Source organism: Oncorhynchus gorbuscha, unplaced genomic scaffold (assembly GCF_021184085.1).
Source record: "Oncorhynchus gorbuscha isolate QuinsamMale2020 ecotype Even-year unplaced genomic scaffold, OgorEven_v1.0 Un_scaffold_1289, whole genome shotgun sequence".
NCBI lineage: Eukaryota > Metazoa > Chordata > Actinopteri > Salmoniformes > Salmonidae > Oncorhynchus > Oncorhynchus gorbuscha.
The window spans coordinates 95,188-109,385 of NW_025746110.1; the positions used below are offsets into that span (position 1 = coordinate 95,188).

General features: G+C 41.9%; 1 pseudogene; it reads left to right on the top strand.

Annotated features, from left to right (window-relative positions):
• The first annotated feature begins 8,708 nt into the window (after positions 1–8,708).
• LOC124022096 lies at positions 8,709–14,068 on the top strand (annotated as a pseudogene).
• The last annotated feature ends 130 nt before the right edge of the window (positions 14,069–14,198 follow it).

The following is a 14,198-nucleotide window of genomic DNA, read 5'->3' on the forward strand; positions in this document are numbered from 1 at the left end:
ATAATATGAACTGTAGCTCTATAACCTCTCATATAATATGAACTGTAGCTCTATAACCTCTCATATAATATGAACTGTAGCTCTATAACCTCTCATATAGCCTCATATAATATGAACTGTAGCTCTATAACCTCTCATATAATATGAACTGTAGCTCTATAACCTCTCATATAATATGAACTGTAGCTCTATAACCTCTCATATAATATGAACTGTAGGTCTATAACCTCTCATATAATATGAACTGTAGCTCTATAACCTCTCATATAATATGAACTGTAGCTCTATAACCTCTCATATAATATGAACTGTGGTTGTATAACCTCTCATATAGCCTCATATAATATGAACTGTAGCTCTATAACCTCTCATATAATATGAACTGTAGCTCTATAACCTCTCATATAATATGAACTGTAGCTCTATAACCTCTCATATAATATGAACTGTAGCTCTATAACCTCTCATATAGCCTCATATAATATGAACTGTAGCTCTATAACCTCTCATATAATATGAACTGTAGCTCTATAACCTCTCATATAGCCTCATATAATATGAACTGTAGCTCTATAACCTCTCATATAATATGAACTGTAGCTCTATAACCTCTCATATAATATGAACTGTAGCTCTATAACCTCTCATATAATATGAACTGTAGCTCTATAACCTCTCATATAGCCTCATATAATATGAACTGTAGCTCTATAACCTCTCATATAATATGAACTGTAGCTCTATAACCTCTCATATAATATGAACTGTAGCTCTATAACCTCTCATATAATATGAACTGTAGCTCTATAACCTCTCATATAATATGAACTGTAGCTCTATAACCTCTCATATAATATGAACTGTAGCTCTATAACCTCTCATATAATATGAACTGTAGCTCTATAACCCTCATATAGCCTCATATAATATGAACTGTAGCTCTATAACCTCTCATATAATATGAACTGTAGCTCTATAACCTCTCATATAATATGAACTGTAGGTCTATAACCTCTCATATAATATGAATATAATATGAACTGTAGCTCTATAACCTCTCATATAATATGAACTGTAGCTCTATAACCTCTCATATAATATGAACTGTAGCTCTATAACCTCTCATATAATATGAACTGTAGCTCTATAACCTCTCATATAATATGAACTGTAGCTCTATAACCTCTCATATAGCCTCATATAATATGAACTGTAGCTCTATAACCCCTCATATAATATGAACTGTAGCTCTATAACCTCTCATATAGCCTCATATAATATGAACTGTAGGTCTATAACCTCTCATATAATATGAACTGTAGGTCTATAACCTCTCATATAGCCTCATATAATATGAACTATAGCTCTATAACCTCTCATATAATATGAACTATAGGTCTATAACCTCTCATATAATATGAACTGTAGCTCTATAACCTCTCATATAATATGAACTGTAGCTCTATAACCTCTCATATAATATGAACTGTAGCTCTATAACCTCTCATATAATATGAACTGTAGCTCTATAACCTCTCATATAATATGAACTAGCTCTATAACCTCTCATATAATATGAACTGTAGCTCTATAACCTCTCATATAATATGAACTGTAGCTCTATAACCTCTCATATAATATGAACTGTAGGCTCTATAACCTCTCATATAATATGAACTGTAGCTCTATAACCTCTCATATAATATGAATAGCCTCATATAATATGAACTGTAGCTCTATAACCTCTCATATAATATGAACTGTGGGTCTATAACCTCTCATATAATATGAACTGTAGCTCTATAACCTCTCATATAATATGAACTGTAGTCTATAACCTCTCATATAATATGAACTGTAGCTCTATAACCTCTCATATAATATAATATGAACTATAGCTCTATAACCTCTCATATAATATGAACTGTAGGTCTATAACCTCTCATATAATATGAACTGTAGCTCTATAACCTCTCATATAATATGAACTGTAGCTCTATCTATAACCTCTATAACCTCTCATATAATATGAACTGTAGCTCTATAACCTCTCATATAATATGAACTGTAGGTCTATAACCTCTCATATAATATGAACTGTAGCTCTATAACCTCTCATATAGCCTCATATAATATGAACTGTAGCTCTATAACCTCTCATATAATATGAACTGTAGGTCTATAACCTCTCATATAATATGAACTGTAGCTCTATAACCTCTCATATAATATGAACTGTAGGTCTATAACCTCTCATATAATATGAACTGTAGCTCTATAACCTCTCATATAGCCTCATATAATATGAACTGTAGCTCTATAACCTCTCATATAATATGAACTGTGGGTCTATAACCTCTCATATAATATGAACTGTAGCTCTATAACCTCTCATATAATATGAACTGTGGGTCTATAACCTCTCATATAATATGAACTGTAGCTCTATAACCTCTCATATAGCCTCATATAATATGAACTATAGCTCTATAACCTCTCATATAATATGAACTGTAGGTCTATAACCTCTCATATAATATGAACTGTAGCTCTATAACCTCTCATATAATATGAACTGTAGCTCTATAACCTCTCATATAATATGAACTGTAGCTCTATAACCTCTCATATAATATGAACTGTAGCTCTATAACCTCTCATATAATATGAACTGTAGCTCTATAACCTCTCATATAGCCTCATATAATATGAACTGTAGCTCTATAACCTCTCATATAATATGAACTGTAGCTCTATAACCTCTCATATAATATGAACTGTAGCTCTATAACCTCTCATATAATATGAACTGTAGGTCTATAACCTCTCATATAATATGAACTGTAGCTCTATAACCTCTCATATAGCCTCATATAATATGAACTGTAGCTCTATAACCTCTCATATAATATGAACTGTAGGTCTATAACCTCTCATATAATATGAACTGTAGCTCTATAACCTCTCATATAATATGAACTGTAGCTCTATAACCTCTCATATAATATGAACTGTAGCTCTATAACCTCTCATATAATATGAACTGTAGCTCTATAACCTCTCATATAATATGAACTGTAGCTCTATAACCTCTCATATAATATGAACTGTAGCTCTATAACCTCTCATATAATATGAACTGTAGCTCTATAACCTCTCATATAATATGAACTGTAGCTCTATAACCTCTCATATAATATGAACTGTAGCTCTATAACCTCTCATATAATATGAACTGTAGCTCTATAACCTCTCATATAGCCTCATATAATATGAACTGCAGCTCTATAACCTCTCATATAATATGAACTGTAGCTCTATAACCTCTCATATAATATGAACTATGGTTGTATAACCTTAATATTAATTCCTGCAGAGTTAATAATTTATTTTACATTAAAATGATACACCGTATGTAGCAACTTTTGGAGAATTTTTTTTCTGAAAATACAGAGACATAATCTCCTTGTTTCGGTCGAAATGTAATATATAATAATATGTAATATATATGTAAAATGTAATATATTCTAATATGTAATATATATGTAAAATGTAATATATTCTAATATGTAATATATATGTAAAATGTAATATATTCTAATATGTAATATATATGTAAAATGTAATATATTCTAACATGTAATATATATAAATGTAATATATCTAATATGTAATATATATGTAAAATGTAATATATTCTAATATGTAATATATATGTAAAATGTAATATATTCTAATATGTAATATATATGTAAAATGTAATATATTCTAATATGTAATATATATGTAAAATGTAATATATTCTAATATGTAATATATATGTAAAATGTAATATATTCTAATATGTAATATATATGTAAAATGTAATATATTCTAACATGTAATATATATGTAAAATGTAATATATTCTAATATGTAATATATATGTAAAATGTAATATATTCTAACATGTAATATATATGTAAAATGTAATATATTCTAACATGTAATATATATGTAAAATGTAATATATTCTAATATGTAATATATATGTAAAATGTAATATATTCTAATATGTAATATATATGTAAAATGTAATATATTCTAATATGTAATATATATGTAAAATGTAATATATTCTAATATGTAATATATATGTAAAATGTAATATATTCTAATATGTAATATATATGTAAAATGTAATATATTCTAATATGTAATATATATGTAAAATGTAATATATTCTAATATGTAATATATATGTAAAATGTAATATATTCTAATATGTAATATATATGTAAAATGTAATATATTCTAATATGTAATATATATGTAAAATGTAATATATTCTAATATGTAATATATATGTAAAATGTAATATATTCTAATATGTAATATATATGTAAAATGTAATATATTCTAATATGTAATATATATGTAAAATGTAATATATTCTAATATGTAATATATATGTAAAATGTAATATATTCTAATATGTAATATATATGTAAAATGTAATATATTCTAATATGTAATATATATGTAAAATGTAATATATTCTTCTCTTTTCTAACCAGTTGTCGGGTTTGTGGATGCGCGCAGGCCGAAGCTCGTCGACAATGTTACCAAGGTGATGCCATTAGCAGACGCCCTGAGGCCCATGATCCAACAACAGGATTACTCTGATATCTGTGCTGCTGGGACCAACGTGGAGAAGATGAGGGTTCTGTTCACGGCCGTAGATTCAGGCGGGGAAAAGGTGAAATCTGCTTTTTACAAGAGTCTGATGAGAGAAGAACCTGATTTAGTCCTAGACATGCTGAAAGCAGAACCTGATCGAGTTATAAACCTACTGGGTGAAGAACTGGGTAAGTCTACCTATGTTGGATATATACAGTATAAAAAGATATTGTTTTATGTTGTCATAGTTTTTAAATTCAGTTCAGCGTTTCTACAAACTACGGTCTTTACTGGTTGAGCAGCTAAAACCAGGTTTGAGCCGATGTGGATAAAAATCCATTCATTATTATCATTATATTCACTGGTTCAATCCAAGGTGTTATTAATTTAGAGAGGAAACAGATTTAGTTGGAGATCTTGGTATTCTCTAACTTACTCTGGTCTTTTTAGGTATATCTCCAAAAACAGATGTTGTTGATGATGATCCACCTGGTAAGTTTCTGCCTGTCTTCCTTACTGCCTGCCTGTCTTCCTTACTGCCTGCCTGCCTGTCTTCCTTACTGCCTGCCTGCCTGTCTTCCTTACTGCCTGCCTGCCTGTCTTCCTTACCTGCCTGTCTTCCTTACTGTCTGCCTGTCTTCCTTACTGCCTGCCTGCCAGTCTTCCTTACTGCCTGTCTTCCTTACTGCCTGCCTGTCTTCCTTACTGCCTGCCTGTCTGTCTTCCTTACTGCCTGCCTGTCTGTCTTCCTTACTGCCTGCCTGTCTGTCTTCCTTACTGCCTGCCTGTCTGTCTTCCTTACTGTCTGCCTGTCTGTCTTCCTTACTGCCTGCCTGTCTTCCTTACTGTCTGCCTGTCTTCCTTACTGCCTGCCTGCCTAGTCTGTCTTCCTTACTGCCTGCCTGTCTTCCTTACTGCCTGCCTGTTTTCCTTACTGCCTGCCTGCCTGTCTGTCTTACTTACTGCCTGCCTGCCTGCCTGCCTGCCTGCCTGCCTGCCTGCCTGCCTGCCTGCCTGTCTGTCTGTTTCTGCCTGTCTGTCTCTCCGTCTTCCACATTCCTGTCATACAGTAATGTCACATATCAACAACTGCCCGAGACGGGAAAATATTACCAGTTGATGTCACCCACCTCAAGAAATATATTGTTTGCCACACAGAATGATTTAAATTATTATATATAAGACCTCAGGCTGCCTGAGTCTGTCTGTCTGTTTGGTCCTTCTGTAGCTCAGTTGGTAGAGCATTCGCTTGTAACGCCAGTAGTGGGTTCGATCCCGGGACCACTCCATACGTAGAATGTATGCACACATGACTGTTAAGTCACCTTTGGAAAAAGCGTTTGCCAAATGGCATATATTAAATTATTATATATAAGACCTCAGGCTTTATGAGTCTAATGTGTAACTACTGGTCAGGTTATTAATGTTGTCGTCCTCAGGGAGAGTAGACCTCAGGCTTTATGAGTATAATGTGTAATTACTGTTCAGGTTATTAATGTTATGTCCACATGAGAGAAGACCTCAGGCTTTATGAGTCTAATGTGTAATTACTGGTCAGGTTATTAATGTTGTTGTTATATAGAAGACCTCAGGCTTTATGAGTCTAATGTGTAACTACTGGTCAGGTTATTAATGTTGTTGCCCTCAGGGAGAGTAGACCTCAGGCTTTATGAGTCTAATGTGTAATTACTGGTCAGGTTATTAATGTTGTTGCCCTCAGGGAGAGAAGACCTCAGGCTTTATGAGTAATGTGTAATTACTGGTCAGGTTATTAATGTTGTTGTCCTCAGGAGAGAAGACCTCAGGCTTTATGAGTCTAATGTGTAATTACTGGTCAGGTTATTAATGTTGTTGTCCACTGGATGTCATAAGGTGAATGCACCAATTTGTAAGTCAGGGAGAGAAGACCTCAGGCTTTATGAGTCTAATGTGTAATTACTGGTCAGGTTATTAATATTTTTGTCCTCAGGGAGAGAAGACCTCAGGCTTTATGAGTCTAATGTGTAATTACTGGTCAGGTTATTAATGTTGTTGTCCTCAGGGAGAGAAGACCTCAGGCTTTATGAGTCTAATGTGTAATTACTGGTCAGGTTATTAATGTTGTTGTCCTCAGGGAGAGTAGACCTCAGGCTTTATGAGTCTAATGTGTAACTACTGGTCAGGTTATTAATGTTGTTGTCCTCAGGGAGAGAACACCTCAGGCTTTATGAGTCTAATGTGTAATTACTGGTCAGGTTATTAATGTTGTAGTCCTCAGGGGAGAAGACCTCAGGCTTTATGAGTCTAATGTGTAATTACTGGTCAGGTTATTAATGTTGTTGTTTCAGGAGAGAAGTCTCAGGCTTTAGAGTCTAATGTGTAATTACTGGTCAGGTTATTAATATATTTTCTTTCAACAGACAGATGAGTCTGGGAGACCAGAGTTGAAATGATGGAGATGCAACCTGTTGATGTCCTGGATCAGACCAGGGAGAGAGGAGGAAGACAGGCTGTTGATGCTCTAGAAGACCAGGAGAGAGAGGGGGGTAGACAGGCTGTTGATGCTCTAGAAGACCAGGAGAGAGAGGAGGGTAGACAGGCTGTTGATGCTCTAGAAGACCAGGAGAGAGAGGAGGGAAGACAGGCTGTTGATGCTCTAGAAGACCAGGAGAGAGAGGAGGGAAGACAGGCTGTTGATGCTCTAGAAGACCAGGAGAGAGAGGAGGGAAGACAGGCTGTTGATGCTCTAGAAGACCAGGAGAGAGAGTAGGGAAGACAGGCTGGTGATGCTCTAGAGGACTTCGGAAGAGTTAGTGTGTTGAGGGGGAGGTGTCCTGTCCTATCAGACCGGTGGCATGGTGAAACGAGCAGACAGGGGTCAAAGTGTGTGGGAATGGGGTATATATATGTATATGTGTTGAGGGGGAGGTGTCCCATCCTATGGGAATGGGAATGGGGTATATATATGTATATGTGTTGAGGGGGAGGTGTCCCATCCTGTGGGAATGTGGGAATGTGGCTTTTTTTAAATGAGTGTAGACGGTGATGTCAAGGGGCTCTATTTAATTTATTTCTTAGAGGAACAAGACTAATGAAGAGAATTGAATGTAGATCTTTTTTTGCCTCTTCACCTCCCTTATCTCGCCTCATTTGCTCACATCCTATATAGACTTATTTTTCTACTGTATTATTGACTGTATGTTTTGTTTTACTCCATGTTGTTATATATGTGTCGAACTGCTTTGCTTTATCTTGGTCAGTTGTAAATGAGAACTTGTTCTGGTTAAATAAAAGGTGAAATAAAATAAGAAATAAAATAAAAAGACCGACCACGTCGGTGAACTGCCCTCTCACTCCAGTCCGGTAGGTGGCGCTGTATAAAAACACACCTAACAGTTGGACGCGATCCGCCAGGAAGAAAGTCCCCCGAGTCTGTAGTTGGTTCAACCCTCCCGGGTCTCAGAGGAATGAGAAATGCGTGGTGCTCATAACTAGAGCTGTTGTTTTAAATAAAAAAATATTTTTAAACGAGTTTTACTTCTATAATAACGATTTAAAAAAAAAAAAAAGCTTCCGTTAAAAATCATATGGACAAGACAAGACCGTAAGAATATTATTTAAAAATAAATATATTTTTTAACGAGTTTTAAGTATATAATAACGATTTTTTTAAAATAAATAAAAAAGCTTCCGTTAAAAAATGTAAAAATCATATGGACAAGATAAGACCGTAAGAATATTATTTTTTTAAATAATAATTTTTTTAACCGATTTTGCCTCGTCACTTCCGGCTGTTGCTGAACCTGGTTGCTAACCAGTTAGCCATGCCAACTATCTAGCCCGTATTCACACGAAAATAGTCAAAATAACAGGACGGGAATAACGCAACGACTAAACTAATAGACGCAGATTCATTCCGTGTCATTTAACTCGTTAAAATTAGTATACATTTACTACTTTGAATCGTCGACTTTTTTTATTTTGTTGGGAAAACAACCCGTTTTAAGTGAGCTAAAGTTGTTAGCCACATCACAACATACCGTGAGGACGGTCACCGGGAGCCTCCGGTCCCCGCGTCTACAAACGGACAATTATGGAAGTGAAATAACTATAATACAACCAACTCCTACATTTTATATTTATATATTATATATATATCAAATAAAAACATGTCAGCCAGTGGTTTCTCCGACCTGCGGGAAAAGCTGACGTCCATGACTCCTCACCGGGACAATTACAAAAACAGAGTTACCGATAAGGACGACAGTTACAAAAATAGGAAAGTTAAAGTTACCGACGGAGGTAGTAGTAACGGGAAGGGCCGGAAGCGGAAGCACCGAGATTCCTCCGAGGATGATGTCCAGCCTGTGGAGTCCCGTGAGCAGGTATGATGACCCTGCTGTTGACACTGAACTTCTCTGAGATGAATCCAATTCAAAGTATGAATCAATATTTCTGTCTTTTCCCCCACTTTCTCTCTCTCTCTCTCTCTCTCTCTCTCTCTCTCTCTCTCTCTCTCTCTCTCTCTCCCTCTCTCTCTCTCTCTCTCCATCTCTCTCTCCCTCCATCTCTCTCCCTCCATCTCTCTCCTCCATCTCCATCTCTCTCTCTCCCTCCATCTCTCTCCTCTCTCTCTCTCTCCATCTCTCTCCATCTCTCTCTCTCTCTCTCTCTCATCTCTCTCTCTCTCTCCTCTCTCTCTCTCCATCTCTCTCTCCCTCCATCTCTCTCTCCCTCCATCTCTCTCCCTCCATCTCTCTCTCCTCTCTCTCTCCCTCCATCTCTCTCCTCTCCATCTCTCTCTCTCCATCTCTCTCTCTCTCTCATCTCTCTCTCTCTCTCTCCTCCATCTCTCTCTCTCTCTCCCTCTCTCTCTCTCCATCTCTCTCTCATCTCCCTCTCTCTCTCTAAAAAGAGGACTGTGATCTCTCTCTCTCTCCCTCCATCTCTCTCCTCCTCTCTCTCCCTCCATCTTCTCTCCCTCCATCTCTCTCTCTCCCTCCATCTCTCTCTCTCCCTCCATCTCTCTCTCTCTCTCCATCTCTCTCCATCTCTCCCTCTCCATCTCTCTCTCCATCTCTCCATCTCTCTCTCCATCTCTCTCTCCATCTCTCTCTCTCCATCTCTCCCTCTCCATCTCTCCCTCTCCATCTCTCCCTCCATCTCTCTCTCTCTCCATCTCCCTCCAGGAGGCGAGGCGTGTCCAGAGTGGCATTGTTCAGGTAGAGGTCTTCTCTAAAGAGGACTGTGATGTCATTGAGGGCAAGATAAATGAGGTGGTTGCTAACGGAGAAGCGGGGCTTTACCGGGAACACACCGTAGATCGGGCACCTCTGTCTCGAAACAAATATTTCTTTGGAGAGGTGAGGTCACGCACCTGTTGTTCCTCTCTTGGTCTCTACCCCCCATCACCTCTCTGTCTCTGTCCCCCCATCTTCCTCTCTGTCTCTACCCCCATCTTCCTCTCCTCACCTCTCTTTTGCTCTGTCTCTAAACCCCTCTCTTCCTCTCTCTGTCTCTAAACCCTCTCTTCCTCCCTCTCTCTGTCTCTAAACCCCTCTCTTCCTCCCTATCTCTGTCTCTAAACCCCTCTCTCCTCCCTCTCTCTGTCTCTAAACCCCTCTCTTCCTCCCTCTCTCTGTCTCTAAACCCCTCTCTTCCTCCCTCTGTCTCTAAACCCCTCTCTTCCTCTCTCTGTCTCTAAACCCCTCTCTTCCTCCCTCTCTCTGTCTCTAAACCCCTCTCTTCCTCTCTCTGTCTCTAAACCCCTCTCTTCCTCCCTCTCTCTGTCTCTAAACCCCTCTCTTCCTCCCTATCTCTGTCTCTAAACCCCTCTCTTCCTCTCTCTGTCTCTAAACCCCTCTCTTCCTCCCTATCTCTGTCTCTAAACCCCTCTCTTCCTCCCTCTGTCTCTAAACCCCTCTCTTCCTCTCTCTGTCTCTAAACCCCTCTCTTCCTCCCTCTCTCTGTCTCTAAACCCCCTCTTCCTCTCTCTGTCTCTAAACCCCTCTCTTCCTCCCTCTCTCTGTCTCTAAACCCCTCTCTTCCTCCCTATCTCTGTCTCTAAACCCCTCTCTTCCTCTCTCTGTCTCTAAACCCCTCTCTTCCTCCCTATCTCTGTCTCTAAACCCCTCTCTTCCTCTCTCTGTCTCTAAACCCCTCTCTTCCTCCCTCTCTCTGTCTCTAAACCCCTCTCTTCCTCCCTCTCTCTGTCTCTAAACCCCTCTCTTCCTCCCTCTCTCTGTCTCTAAACCCCTCTCTTCCTCCCTCTCTCTCACCTCGTCTCGTCTTCCAGGGCTATACATACGGGGCCCAGCTGGAGAAGAGAGGACCTGGTCAGGAGAGATTGTATCCTAAAGGAGAGGTGGACGACATCCCGACCTGGGTTCATGACCTCGTCATCACTAAACTGGTCGCCAGCGGGGTCGTACCTGAAGGTAATAACTTTTAACCTCTAACATCCTGCTCGTTACCCCAGCCCACTTCCTGTCTCAGATTTGACCTTAACGTGCTCCAGCCCACTTCCTGTCTCCAGCCCACTTCCTGTCTCCAGCCCACTTCCTGTCTCCAGCCCACTTCCTGTCTCCAGGAAAAGCCTGTTGTTGATGTTGTTTTTGTCCTGTAGGTTTTGTGAACTCAGCGGTGATCAACGACTACCAACCAGGCGGCTGCATCGTGTCACATGTCGACCCGCTCCACATCTTCGCCCGGCCAATCGTATCCGTGTCCTTCTTCTCAGACTCGGCCCTCTGCTTCGGCTGCCGCTTCCAGTTTAAACCAATCAGAGTGTCCGAGCCCGTCCTGGAGCTTCCTGTCAGGAGAGGAAGTGTTACTGTCCTCAGGTAGGCGAGGGAGGTGGAGAGAGAGAGAGAGAGTGTGAGAGGGAGAGGTGTGATGTCATAGTGTTCTCTCTCCTCTCAGTGGCTACGCGGCTGATGACATCACCCACTGTATCCGCCCCCAGGACATCAAGGAGAGACGAGCCGTCATCATCCTCAGGAAGTATGTCTGTCACCATGACAACCAAGAGTTAGCCAGTTGACTGTGGCGTCAGGCTATTGCACTAACTCTCTCTCTGTGTGTGTGTGTGTGTGTGTGTGTGTGTGTGTGTGTGTGTGTGTGTGTGTGTGTGTGTGTGTGTGTGTGTGTGTGTGTGTGTGTGTGTGTGTGTAGGACGAGACCAGATGCTCCCCGTGTAGACCAGAGCCCCTCCCTAACCCCTCCCCCCCTGAGAGACACGCCCCTCTGAAGGCCAAACGCTCTCACCGCAGAGCTGACCCAGACGCTGCACACAGGTACTCACACACAGGACCAGAGCCCCTCCCCTAACTCCTCCTACCTGAGATACAGGACCAGAGCCCCTCCCCTAACTCCTCCTACCTGAGATACAGGACTAGAGCCCCTCCCCTAACTCCTCCTACCTGAGATACAGGTAGTCACACACAGGACCAGAGCAGAGCCCCTCCCCTAACTCCTCCTACCTGAGATACAGGACCAGAGCCCCTCCCCTAACTCCTCCTACCTGAGATACAGGACTAGAGCCCCTCCCCTAACTCCTCCTACCTGAGATACAGGTAGTCACACACAGGACCAGAGCCCCTCCCCTAACTCCTCCTACCTGAGATACAGGACCAGAGCCCCTCCCCTAACTCCTCCTACCTGAGATACAGGACCAGAGCCCCTCCCCTAACTCCTCCTACCTGAGATACAGGACCAGAGCCCCTCCCCTAACTCCCCTCCCCTGACTACAGGTAGTCACACACAGGACCAGAGCCCCTCCCCTAACTCCTCCTACCTGAGATACAGGTAGTCACACACAGGACCAGAGCCCCTCCCTAACTCCTCCTACCTGAGATACAGGTAGTCACACACAGGACCAGAGCCCCTCCCCTAACTCCTCCTACCTGAGATACAGGACTAGAGCCCCTCCCTAACTCCTCCTACCTGAGATACAGGACTAGAGCCCCTCTCCTAACTCCTCCTACCTGAGATACAGGACCAGAGCCCCTCCCCTAACTCCTCCTACCTGAGATACAGGACCAGAGCCCCTCCCTAACTCCTCCTACCTGAGATACAGGTAGTCACACACTGGACCAGAGCCCCTCCCCTAACTCCTCCTACCTGAGATACAGGACCAGAGCCCCTCCCCTAACTCCTCCTACCTGAGATACAGGACCAGAGCCCCTCCCCTAACTCCTCCTACCTGAGATACAGGACCAGAGCCCCTCCCCTAACTCCTCCTACCTGGACCAGGTAGAGGACCAGAGCCCCTCCCTAACTCCTCCTACCTGAGATACAGGTAGTCACACACAGGACCAGAGCCCCTCCCCTAACTCCTCCTACCTGAGATACAGGTAGTCACACACAGGACCAGAGCCCCTCCCCTAACTCCTCCTACCTGAGATACAGGACTAGAGCCCCTCTCCTAACTCCTCCTACCTGAGATACAGGACTAGAGCCCCTCCCCTAACTCCTCCTACCTGAGATACAGGACCAGAGCCCCTCCCTAACTCCTCCTACCTGAGATACAGGACCAGAGCCCCTCCCTAACTCCTCCTACCTGAGATACAGGACCAGAGCCCCTCCCCTAACTCCTCCTACCTGAGATACAGGACCAGAGCCCCTCCCCTAACTCCTCCTACCTGAGATACAGGACCAGAGCCCCTCCCCTAACTCCTCCTACCTGAGATACAGGACCAGAGCCCCTCCCTAACTCCTCCTACCTGAGATACAGGACCAGAGCCCCTCCCCTAACTCCTCCTACCTGAGATACAGGACCAGAGCCCCTCCCCTAACTCCTCCTACCTGAGATACAGGACCAGAGCCCCTCCCCTAACTCCTCCTACCTGAGATACAGGACTAGAGCCCCTCCCCCCATAACTCTTCTTCTCTCTCTGTCAGACCGAGGGTTCTGGAGATGGATAAGGAGGAGAATCGTCACTCCTCCTCTTCGTCCCGCCTTCATCGCCGTAGCAACAGCTCCGAGAACTACCGGAGGCGGAGCCAAGACGGCGACGTGTCACGCAAGGTCAAGATGCGGCGTCACTGAACACCGGACTGGATGGGCTCAGAGAACGAGAGTGTGTGTGTGTGTGTGTGTGTGAGGGCGTTGGATCGTCAGTCTGTTAAACCCGCCCCCCCTGCATGCTCGGATGGATGGAACACGCCACGAGGCTGTCAGCCAATCAGAGACTGGCCTGAGGACATGGGGCGGGGATACATTAAGACTGGGAAGTTCTGTTGTTGCTACGCTACCACCCCCCCTGTTGCTACGCTGCCCCCCCCCTGTTGCTACGCTGCCCCCCCCTGTTGCTACGTAAACAGTGTTTCTGTAGTGACTAGTCCAAGACCTTATTTTTCATTGTGTATCCCCAACCCCCTCCATTATAGAGAGGTAGTATCTGTTCCTGGGTCAGTGATCTACCCTGTCACCCCCTCCATTATAGGGAGGTAGTATCCCTCAGTGAACCATTATAGAGAGGTAGTATCTGTTCCTGGGTCAGTGATCTACCCTGTCACCCCCTCCATTATAGGGAGGTAGTATCTGTTCCTGGGTCAGT